Raw genomic sequence first — 12,363 nt, 5'->3', positions numbered from 1 at the left:
TCCTCACTGAAGTACTCATCCACATGGCCTTCTTGTCTCTCCTGTTAGTTTGTGCTTCCTCACAGCATGGGAGTCTCAAGGTAGTCAAACTTGTTACATGGTAACTGGTTTCTACTGAGTACAAGTATAAACTGACAAGACTTTTAAAAGCCTGTAGTCCCAGTTCCTCTGGAGGCTGAGGCAGGAGAATCGCTTCAACCCAGGAGCTGGCGGTTGCAGTGAGCAGAGAGAGCGCCACTGCACTCCAGCCTGGGTGACAGAGCGAGACTCAGTCTCAAAAAAAAAAAAAAAGTTAGGCCCTTCAGATGCAGAAAAGTCAGGCAGGTCACTAACGTAAAAATGCCTCAGGGAGCACCAGTTCATACAGACAGAGGTGAAAGGAAATGGGTTACATAAGTAAAGGGGTCTAAAACTTAAAGTTTAAATACTTAGAATTAGCTTAGTAGTATATCTATACAATAGAACATGTTACTAAATTTTGTTAAAAAGAAGAAGAAAAAAGGGACAGCTCTTTATATGCTAAAGTCAAATGATCTCCAAGGTATATTTTAAATTTAAAATTATGGTACAAAGCATTAATGTAGTAAACACCTTCTACATAAAAGGTAGGGGAAAACAGTAATCTATTTGTTTCTATTTGCATAAATACCAGAGAATATACAAAAAATAAAAGTAGTTACCTATACAGAACAGGAAAGAGAAGGAGTGGTATCAAGACTTCTCATATGCCTTTTTATATTATTTTGAAACTTCAACCATGTAGCCATATCGCCAATTCAAATAGGAAAATACAACTTAAATACAATTTTAAAAGTCTGAGAATCACGGTAATATACACTGCTGTATTAATTAAACATTGACTTATCTGTACTTACTTTGCTGTAGACTAACATAGTTATCTATGACTTATCTGTACCATTTCTAGCTATATACTAGATTTCAAGTTCCTCTGAAAAAAGAACAATAATCTTGATGATAAAGAGCATGTCTTTTTCAATTCTGTATCCCCACAGCCAAGCACAGTGCCTGGTACCTAGCTGGTGCTCAAAGAATACATTAAATCTGTCCTGGACTGGATTTCCCTCTAAAGTCGCCTCCAATTCTGGACGTAATTTTTAATTGTATTGCTGGTGACTCGTCTATATACAAGAATATACTTAGAATTCGTGTTTGTATAAAAATGAGCAAAGAGAAGCTCTTAACACAACTGTATAACAAAAACACAAGATACAAATATAACTAAAAATAAAATAAACAATGACCCTTGGATTACTCCAAAGACCTACCAAAAGATGGCATTTAAAATGAGAGCAGGCAGCTATCCCAGATACCTACCAAAGTTCACTCACGGCATTTTTTTGATAGTAGGTGTTGCTATATAGTTTTGCTTACCCAACTTTAAAATAATCACTACAGTTTCCTTCTCTTAATCTCAACAAATGTTAAGGTGTATGTAACCCTTGAAACACAAAGGTATTTTTCTCGATGCTGTCCCCATTCTTCCATGACCTGAGGTCTCTTATCTATGGCCAGACTTCTCGAAGAGCTGTCTCATCTATATTCATTGTACACTTGGTTTCCTCAATTTAGTTTATCACACCCTTCTACTGTAACTCTTCTGCTAAAGCAACAAACCTCAAACTAGTATGCCTCAGAAGAGCCTTAGCATTTCAGTCGATTTTTCCAGGCTACTACCCCCTGGCTCCCCACTCCCCTTTTAACAATCTGCAAGGTCTTAGATGAGACCTGGGGAGTTCATATTTTTCATTAGTATCTCCATAATTCTGATACAGGCAGCTTGCCTGAACACACTGGAAAACCAACTAGCTAAGATTATCAATAACTTTCCAACAGTCAAATTCAAAGCCTTTTGGTCTTCTCTTTTTCTCTCAGCAGCATGACAGCTTCATGAAATTCCTTACTTCATCATCATCTAACACAACCACACTCTTCTCTCACAACCTTTCTATCAGTCTTCTTCACTGGCTTCTTGATTTTCCAGAGTCCTTAACCTTTCAATGATGGTAGTTAGGAGCTCTACCAGTGTGCCTCTCCCTAACTTTATATATACTTCATAAGCAGTGACAGTCACACCCATTGCTTCAGCTACCATCTAAACAACCTTAAATCCTGCCCCTTTCGATTCCACCGATAGTCAGAGGCTATGCAGTACAGGAGAGAAAAGATGTTTCAGCATCAGATGAACCTGAATGCAAAATATTTACTCAGCTATTTACACCGTAACATGCCTAAAGACACACACCTTTTTGAATTTCAGCTCTGTTCTCCTTTTAAAACTAGGAATGGCACCTTTCTAACAAATTTCTGTCCTGATTAAATGAGGTGGAAAAAAGATTAAATGAGAAGTTCTCATTACCACAAGGACCTGACAGCATGCCCCGAGGACCCCACGCCACAGGCCTCAGAGGTGGCAAGCAAGGAGAAAGGAGATAACTAATGTGGGGTCAGAAGACTGGCACATACACGGGGATTGAGCAGATAAGTAAATACACTGAGGAGAAAATAGGAACCAATTTCTCACTGGTGGAGACTTACAAATACAGAAAGGGAAAAGGCTAGACGAATCCTGAGATGTTAGATTGGAATTGGTTGTATCAGTGTGAACTTTTTTTTTTTTTTTTTTGAGATGGGAGTCTTGCTCTGTCCCCCACGCTGGAGTGCAGTGGCGCCATCTCGGCTCACCGCAAGCTCTGCTCCGCCGGCCTCGCCCCCCTCCATTCACGCCATTCTCCTGCCTCAGCCTCCCGAGTAGCTGGGACTACAGGTGCCCGCCACCACGCCCAACTAACTTTTTGTATTTTTAGTAGAGACGGGGTTTCACCGTGTTAGCCAGGATGGTCTCAATCTCCTGACCTCGTGATCCGCCCGCCTCGGCCTCCCAAAGTGCTGGGATTACAGGCTTGAGCCACCGCACCCGGCCCAGTGTGAACTTTTAAAATACCTCCACACAGGCATAGAAACAGATTCAGATGTGTGTATACATATATGCAATTCCTAGCTCTATCCCCCTAAAAGTGAGGATATACCAGCAGAAATGAGCACAGTAAACACTCAGATCTCAGTTCCTAAATAGCACCTCTACTTAAAAAAAAATAAAATAAAAAAATAAAATCTGGATTCCTTGGAAAAACAAACTATTTTAGAGCTGTGATTGGAGAGTATTAAGATCATCTGGAATATCTTGTTAGGCCAGAATGTAAGGAAATACACCAAGGAGGGGGACAGGTCAAAGAGATAAGAGAGCCAACTTAAAGGCCAAATTTGGGACAACTTGACCAACAAAATGAAATTTTAAAATGACAGTAACTAATAAAAACCACTAAACAGACACAAATCCAGGAGAATATATTGATATAAACGAATGAATAAATAAATGTATGGAGAAGAAGGGGGAAATTTCTGTCAGTAGAATATAGAACTAATAAATGTAGGTGACAGCTTTCACAGTTGTGGCTGATTCAGGTAGCAGTCATCAGACCTGAAGGCTGGTGGTCAGCACCTTCAGCTCTATTGACACACTCCTAGATATCTTCTCACATGAGAATTCTCAATTACAAAAGGAAAAAACGGTAACTTCACAGTAGAGAAACCCAGCAGACTTGAATTTAACAGGTGTTCAAAGTCAAATATCGCTGGTAGCAGGACTATACAGCACGTTTCCTAGTGATGTACTAAGAATATTACAACATTATTTCTATGGCATTCCTGCCAACAATGCACTCGGTCTGCACATGAGGAACCACTGGATGAACTTAAGTTGAGGAAAACATGCAACAGAAAAAAAGGACTCCACTCGTTAAAACTGTCAAGGTCATAAAGGACAGGGAAATATTAAGGAACCATTCCAAACTGATGGGAGACTAAAAGATGTGACAATCAAATGCAACGTGTGAACCTGAATTGGATGCTGGACCAGAAAGAAACGAGACACACTACTGGGATAGCTGGAAAAATCTGAATGGCATCTAGGGACCTGAAGGTAGTGCTGTATCAACGCTGATTTCCTGATTTGGCAGTTATGTAGGAGACTGTCCTGTTTTCTAAATACACACTAAAATATTTAGGAGTGATAGGCATCATGTCTGCAACTTGCTCTCAAGCGATTCAGAAAAAAAGTCAAATGCAATTAGAAATGGTGCATTCCCCTGAAATGGAGAAATAAGGATTAAAATGTAGGACCAGAAATGAGAGATGATGAGGTTGTTTCACTGAAATTTGAGGATCCAATTAGATAATAGTAGAAAGAGGGAAAGGGTTGAAGACAATTCCAAGGTTACCCCTTGGGGCATCTGGAAAAGAAGGCCTTACTGAGCCAAGCACGAGATGTTCCAGGCTCATTCTGTGTTGTGTATACACATGATACATAGCTAGTACAATGTTAAAAATTAGTTTAAGGCGATTTGGGAGCTCTTTGTTGTACTTTTCTTGAGATTTCTCATTAGATTTGAAATTATTTTAAAATGTTAAATAAGAACTCATGACAACGTCACTGTCTAGCAAAATACCTGGCTCACTGAAAGTGCTCAATAAAAATCATCTGGCCTTCCCTTGCTAAAGAAGGGAAGTTGCTAAAGAAGAAATCTTAGCATTATCTTCAACTCTTCCCCCACAATGTCCAAATGGACTCTCAGGTCTAGTGAAACTACTCAGTTTTCAGTTCTAATCTATATTGCCCTATTTCTGGTTCCTATCATCCCTCCCCTGGACCACTGCAACAGCATCTGGTCTCTTTGGTCTCTCTGCTCCATTTCTAACCTCATCATCCTTGCATTATCCTTGTATCTTTGCATCATTATCTAGAAGTCCCGAATTACCTTTCAAAACCCGCATCTAATCTTATCATTCCTTATTTAAATACCTCTAATTGTTCCCGAATGTTAATGCTGATTTCCCAAGAGGCAGACTAAATGCGTGTTTAGGGCACCAGTAACGCAAGGGCACCAGAAAGATATTTCACACATACACACACACACATACACGCACACGCACATGCATACACAACAGTGAAGTGGGGGAGGCAGCAGGTAAAGGGAGAGAAAAAGAGGGAGAAAGAGGAGGGACTCTGACCTAAGAATTCTCAAGTTTACCTTAAGCTTACTTTAGCATTTGATATTTATTTCTGATTACACAGTGTATGCCAAGGGTGAGTGGGTACCATAAACTTTCCAGTACTTACAGTCTCTTAAACAGTGGTTTTCCCAATCCTTTTCCCAACTTGGCAACAAAGAAAATAATAATTTCTTAGCACACTGGGATAAGCCACGAAGGCTATTGAAAGCCAAAAGAAACCATCCTGGGGCGGGGTGGGGAAGGGGATCTGATAGCCCAGGTCCCATAAACAAGGGTATCTTGCTCTCTGAAACACTGGTAAACCATTCATGGCACACCAGTTGGGAAGCTCTATTTTAAAGGTCTTAAAATGATCCCACTCATTGCCCAAACACAAGGACCCTCACAAGGCTTCATTTCCCACTGCAATCAACACACATGTGTGCGCGCGAGCACACACACATGCACACAGAGATTCACACACAGGAACAGACAACCACACCCACCCAGAGAGAGACAGACATATCCAACAAGACAACTTACATTTCTCCAAACACAACATGCATCCGTTCATACTTGACTTTTTGTACATGCTGTTCTCTCTACCCAGATCAATTCCAAATGATCCTTCAAGACCATATTCAAATGCCACTTCTCTTTTCCCCAGATCTTATTACACTGTCACTATGAATTGTAATTGTTTGTTGACATGTGTTACCACCCTAGAATTTGAGCTCAAGGACAAAAATCATGTCTTATTTACCTTTATACCATTGCTCCCACTACAATTGGCATTTCAAATGTTTGCTTAACTAACATATAAAGGAATGTTCACCATCATCCCGAAATAAATTTTCAAATTACATTAATCAAAACAATGAAATACAATTATACAATTAGCATTTTTTCTTCCCAAAACAAGGACACCCACTGTAGGTACTTTTGTAAGAGAGAGATCTGGCATAGAAATATTCATGACACTTGACCATTATCCCAGTCCTAGGGTTTTAAACTAAGGAAATAAAAAACCGGTTAACAAAAGGTAAATGTCTAAATCAGTCATGGTATATCACCTGAATGTTTAATCACTTAAATTATATTCACTGACCTTGGTGGCTTTGGGTAGCTAAAATAAATAAATAAATAATATTCATGAAGATAGGAATAAAAAATGAAAAAAAAATACCAACTATCACTTATTGATCATCTCTTCTATTTAAAGCACAATGCTAGATGCCTTACATATATTATCTTAATCCTCACAACAATTCAAGGCCAACTGACTCAGAAATTATATAATTTGTACAAGGTTTTTGAGGCTAGATTCCAAACCAGATTTGACTCCAAAGTCTATGATCTTTTCCCTACATTGCACAGTCTCTACTACACAATGTTCCCAATATATTCCTCTCAAAATTCTATCTCTACCACCCAACTTTATTTTTTAAATATGAACAATTATCTGCAAGGAAACAAAAAAAATATATTATGGTGGTGATCAAGGGTAAATGTTGTTACAGTATTTATCTTTTTTAAAAAACTAGCAACTTTTAAAAGCAGTATTGTTGAAAAATAGACTAAATTCATAAGGCAATACAAAAGAAACAATTCCTATTTTAATTTTTTTAACCTAAGAAAATTAAGGAGAGTAGGTAATGTAAAAACTTAAGAAGAAGAAAAAAAGCTTAAGAACGATGTATTAAACCATATCTAAACAAACATATGTTAACCTTAGGGTACTTATTACCAGGATTCATTAACTGATCCTTGTGAGTGGATTAAGCCGCATTCTTCCAGAAACAGGTGAATTTTGAAAAAGGTTTAAAGAGGTGGCATACGAATTGGAGAAGGCGATGCTTAAATTAAGGAAACGAGGACAAAGGAAAAAACAAGGCTATTTTCTTTCTAAGCAAGAATGAGAAGGTTAATGAGATGAAGTTGGTAGAAAGTCTTCAAGGTCAAGCAGGTAAATTTGTAATTAATTTGATAAGTACCAGGGAACTCCTATATATTTTTAAATGGGAAGGTGGCATATTAAAACATGACCTTTAAAGATTCAAACTTTGTTCCATCATAAAGTACTGCCTTGAGTTACACAATATTTTTGTCAAACAATTGGGGAGGTGGGGAATAATCCACTACCCTTTATGTGTGCTTTATACATACTCGTCTCAAAAGGAGAAACTGACTAAACAAAAATGTTTAGGTAATGGGTGAGCATATTGGGGAGGGGGATCCTTTCAGATACAATGCTTGTGAATATTAAATGCTACTGTATGTTTTAGTAAGAATCACAGAACTTTAAGCAAGAAGGAACCTTGGAGATAATCTTTCAGTGGCAACCCCTTCATTTTCACACCAGATTAAATTAAAGCTCAGAACTAAATAACTTGCCTAATGCCATATATAAATAGACTAGTGGAAGATTAAATACTAGAACTCAGATTTTTTAAGCAGGAAGACCTAAAGCTATGCTGTCCAATACTACAGATACTAGCCACATCTGGCTATAAATTTAAATTGATTAAAATTAAATACAATTTTAAATTTAGTTTCTCAGACACACTCGTCACACTTCAAGTGCTCCATAGCCACACATGGTTAACGGCTACCATAACTAACAGTGCAAAAAATATTTCTATCATATTTGTCAATTATACTTCAATAAAGTTGAAGGAAAAAAGAATATTTCCATCATTGCAGAATGTTTAAGTGGACAGAACTGATCTAAAGAATAGTTTCAGAGAATTCCACTTACTAGAAGTATGAGCCTGGACAAGTTACTTCATTTCCCTTAGCTTCTATTTGGCAGGGAGGGGACAGGATTAATAGTACCTACCTCATAAAGTGTACTTGGTGAGTGGGACAACATGAAAAGCCGCTTATACGGTATCTGACATTTAACAGACAATAAATACTAACACTCTTCCCTTCTGGATCCTTTTTTCTTTCAACTACTCTATATAACCTCCTTGTTAAAAAACACAAACACAATAACCAACCCAAGTTGATATCTTCCTCGTGATAGTCTACACGATGTAATTTTCATTTTGTACTAATTTATTCAACTACTTGCATCTCTCTTCCAAAGTTTCTACTTAAGAATAATGAAATGAAGAATGAATGTGAGGGAAGATACCTCTAATGAAATGAAAGAGAGTCTAATAAATTTCCCCTCCTCTTTTTCCCCATTCATGCAAAAGATAAGAAATTACGCTGTTCCTAGACAATGGTACTTTCTTATCAATAAAGAAGATTCTATGGTATTTCTACATTATACCCTATCTCACCATCTGTACTACTAATTAAATATTAAACGAAGAGATAACAACACCTCCTTCCTACAGTACTTTTCTGGCAAATAATAAAAAGGATTTTCAGAATGCTAAGCCACACTTCAAGGCTTCAGAGCTTATTCTAGTAAACTGGCAAATATAACAAATCTGGACTGTGGTACATAAAAAACTTCGTAACATGCAATAACCGAGAAAAACAACAAAATTCAACTCAGTTCATAAACTTCTACCAATAGCTAAATTTTATATAGGAGCAACAATTCATATTTAGCCACAATAACCACTCCTAGCCACAGCAACCATTCCTAATGAGTTGATCAATTTTGCATTCCAAGAATTGAGGCAGAACTTTTAAACATTTGCCCTTAAACATACACCAAACAAGATTTTCACATATTTTTAGAAAAGTTTTCTTGTTTAAAAGTGGCCATATTAACTCTCAAGCAGAGGCAAAAGTACTCTCAATAACAGACCTCCTTGCAATTCTCTTGCTAGTCTCTTACTTTGCTCCTTAAAGACAACTACTAAAAACCATGATCACTGATCCCGCTTTTAGAGTTTGTAAGTCATAAATACTAAACATATAACAATGGATACTGTACTTTACAACTCAATTATGTTTAAAAGACAATACTCTTTTAAAAATACAAATCATACTTCAATAACAATCTAACGAAGTCATATAAGTTAAAAAAAAAAGCTGAAAAGTTTTTATTACCATCTCACATAAACTGTATTACTATCTCACTTTATTATACTTTTTTTAAAAGTTAGGCATCTATGCCCAAACTGATTAAATCGAGTATGAGAGATCTATAATTTTTTTTAAAGTCCTTCAACAATAATGAAGTGTACACTGGTCACAGAATAGTTCAAATGAAATTTCCTGAGGCTGCATTCTAAGTACATCCGACCCAGAAAGTATTTTTAGCAAGTATGTTCAATCAATGCTGGTTTTATGCCTAGCCTAAATTAGAAATTGGGTGTTATAAATTTAAAGTAACAATGTTACCAGGGACATTTTAAAAGAAGATAAGAAAAAAACACAAGTTTGACTCAATTCAATACCTACAGCTCTGAAGCTAAGACGTTAGGAAACGGGCAGTAAGAAAATCACATCCTCATCTATTACTACTTTTGAGGAACCTGCGATTTTCTAACTTAATAAACGTGGACCTACTCAATTAATATTTTTAAAAACTACAAAACAGTGATGCCTCCTTGGATTTTAAAAACCTCTTGCCAAATTTTTAAAACAGACTAGCAAAATCACAAACATTCCCATGTACAAAAAAGACTGTTTCTCTTATAAATCACTCAAGATCATCTTATGGGACCGTGCGTGTTTCAATGCAAAATGTAACAAAGATATGTGTACCATAAAAAATGCGAAGAGACATAAAAATTGCTTTTGTGGTAACTGGAGCATAAATTTATTCTGACAAAAAATGGTGATGTCCACAAAATGATCACATTCATGGGCTAGTGAAGAGGTTCTGTACAATACACAAACTTTTGCTTACGAGTTTTTTCTTTAAAAGAAAGCTGAATTTATATTAATCAAACCTAAGATTTAAATAATATATCTAGCTCTATTCCATTAAGCACACTTTAGGCTCTGAACAATATTTTAAGGCCATCTCCTTCCCCTTTAAAATTGAAAAAAAAAATTTTTTTCCTCTGGCACGTTCAAGTTCAGAAAACCAAGATTTAAAAGTGCCCTGGTTTTTACTATTCCAGTCTTCTTTCTACTCTAATTGTCTTTTGCAAGTCGGACACATTGGCCTTTTATCTTTCTCCATAAATACGTTTTAAATGTGACCAATCCGCTGTACTCTTTCAACTGGGCCCAAGATCTGGACACAGAAACTTAATATTGCTGAAACCTCTTATTCGAAAAGCAGCTGGCATACTGCAGATGTATAACAAGTTACCCTAGAACAAGCGTTCTGAAAAATCCTACAAATCGTCCTTGTACATACTGATGTCACTACATGATGCAAGCCCAGACATAAAATCTTCCACCCCAAGTTTTGCAGAAACATCCACACATCACCTGTGCAACTGTAAGCTGTTCCATTTTATGGAAACCCTACGAAATGCATCATTATTTACCTACATCTCAACTTTTTTTTTTTTTTTTTTTCTAAAATACAGATTCCCCAATACAGGCATATACTGGTAGAATCATAACAGGCTTAAAACTTCAATGGTAGGAATAGTTGGCTCATGCAACGTGCAAAAAGCGCTCATATGAGCCAATAAAAAAAAAAAAAAGGAATTCTACCAGCAATGGAAAACTCAGGATTCCAAAGCTTTACCTGGAGTTCAGGTACTGGGGAACATTCCATCTCCGCACCTATTCCATCCCTTGTCCCCTTCTCTGACCCATAACAGAGATTCCAACTATAACCCCCGCAAGAGCAGAGGTCCCAGGAAGAAAGGAAAGAAGGCATTTTTTTCCCTTCCTTTTAGATCATCCTCGTACCTCAGGCTTGCTCTACCTGGCTCACCTCCCAGGAGCCACACATGCAGCTAAGAGCCTCGCGTTCAGCGTGCAGGGCCGAGAGGCCGGCGGGGACCGGAGAACCTCTTACCTTCGTATATCACAGCCGCGTCCTCTCGGCTGGAGAAAAAAAGCCTCGAGGCCCCGGCGCGCAGGGGAGAAGCGCGTCCGCCGTGCCGCTCCGGGGGGCTACCTCAGCGCCCCCCGAGCAGCCGCCGCCGCAGCGGTCGCGCCACGACCCGGAGCCGCCAGCACCACCTCATGCTGCTGGGCAGCCGCGGGCCGGCGTCGCCAGGGAGGTGGCAGGGAGGCGGGCAGCCGGCGACCTCTCCTACCTCCCTGCGGGGATGAGATAATCCACACCCCCAAAAGTGCGTGGGGGAGGGGGGGTCTGGCCCCAATCCTCCGACCCCTCGGCCAAAGCCAAGTCTCTTTCCTCTCCGGCTCAGGCCCAATTGCGGCCCCTGGGACCCAGGAGTCCTGAGACAACAATGTTGGTGGTGGGGCGCGAGGAGCGGAAAAGCGCGCTGCGCGGCGTGAGCTGGCGGGTAATCCTGGGCAGCGTTTCTGTGTGAGAGTGCAAGAGGAGCTCAGTCACCCCCCTCCTTCTCCACCTCCCCTTCCTCCCCCTCCTCCTCCGCTATCTCTTCCTCCTCCCTCAAGCACACCCCCTCTCCCAGGCCGCAGCATAGCAACCGAACATGGCGGCTGCGCAGGCGCCGCCAGTCAGCGGCCGGGAGCGGCGGCGGCAGCAACAGGAGGCGATCTCGCGAGAAGCGAGGCTAAAAGCCTGCCCCGCCAGCGCAGGGAAGAGAAGTCGCACCAGTCGGAGAGCGGAGGGACACGCAGGTGCGAGAGAAGACGACCTAGCAGGATTGGGAGGGCGGATTGGAGGGCGCATTGGAGGGGGAGGCGGAGCGCTGTGGCCCCCGCCCCGCAGCCGCATCGCGATTGGTTGCTTGGGCTGCGACCCCTGCTGCACTCACTGACCTAAGAGACCGGATAGTGGGACAAGAAGCATGTGTTAAAAGGGGAAACCAGACCCGCCCCAACCTCAGTGCTCCTAAAGGATATAGGTTTTGGGGGGCAGTTTTGAATCATTTCCTCTCCTAAACATAGGCTCCAAAACAAAGCCTCAGCAACCAACCTTCGTTTATAAAACAAACGTTCGGGGGTGCCTTCTGTGTGCCTGGAACGGTGTGCTTTTTAAAATTTAGTTCATTCGAATAACATGAATTTGGTGTTATCACGCCAGGGTTTTTAGCCAGGTGCATTATAATATTTTATTGGTGATACAAACTTATTGGTAATAGGACAGTTGCCTGCGGGTGATCTCAGCTGAAATGGAGGAAGAAGGGATTTGGGGACCGCCACACTTCCTTTTTGCCCAATTTTTATTAGTGCCCTTTTCTGTCTCCAGGTGCCTTCTTTGTCCTTCCTTGCTCTTAGCTTGAGCATCCTATCAGAGCCTACCTTTATAAAGACGATCTT

At 39.9% G+C, this 12,363-nt stretch overlaps 1 protein-coding gene across 2 annotated transcripts in view; it reads right to left on the bottom strand.

Moving 5' to 3' along the window:
• PTPN4 (protein tyrosine phosphatase non-receptor type 4) overlaps nt 1-11,722 on the bottom strand; it is a 235,215-nt gene extending 223,493 nt beyond the window's left edge. Inside the window, exon 1 of one of the 2 annotated variants that reach the window (XM_017891972.1) lies at nt 10,964-11,722. The gene's annotated coding sequence lies outside the window, so the exon portion shown is untranslated. The remainder of the gene's footprint in view (nt 1-10,963) is intronic. The other variant, XM_017891973.1, reaches the window with a different exon arrangement.
• Nucleotides 11,723-12,363: the final 641 nt, after the last annotated feature.

Source organism: Rhinopithecus bieti, unplaced genomic scaffold (genome assembly GCF_001698545.2).
Source record: "Rhinopithecus bieti isolate Rb0 unplaced genomic scaffold, ASM169854v2 scaffold_19969, whole genome shotgun sequence".
Lineage (NCBI taxonomy): Eukaryota > Metazoa > Chordata > Mammalia > Primates > Cercopithecidae > Rhinopithecus > Rhinopithecus bieti.
Note: the sequence above shows the minus strand (reverse complement) of the source record. Positions and strands in the feature narration are given on the sequence as shown.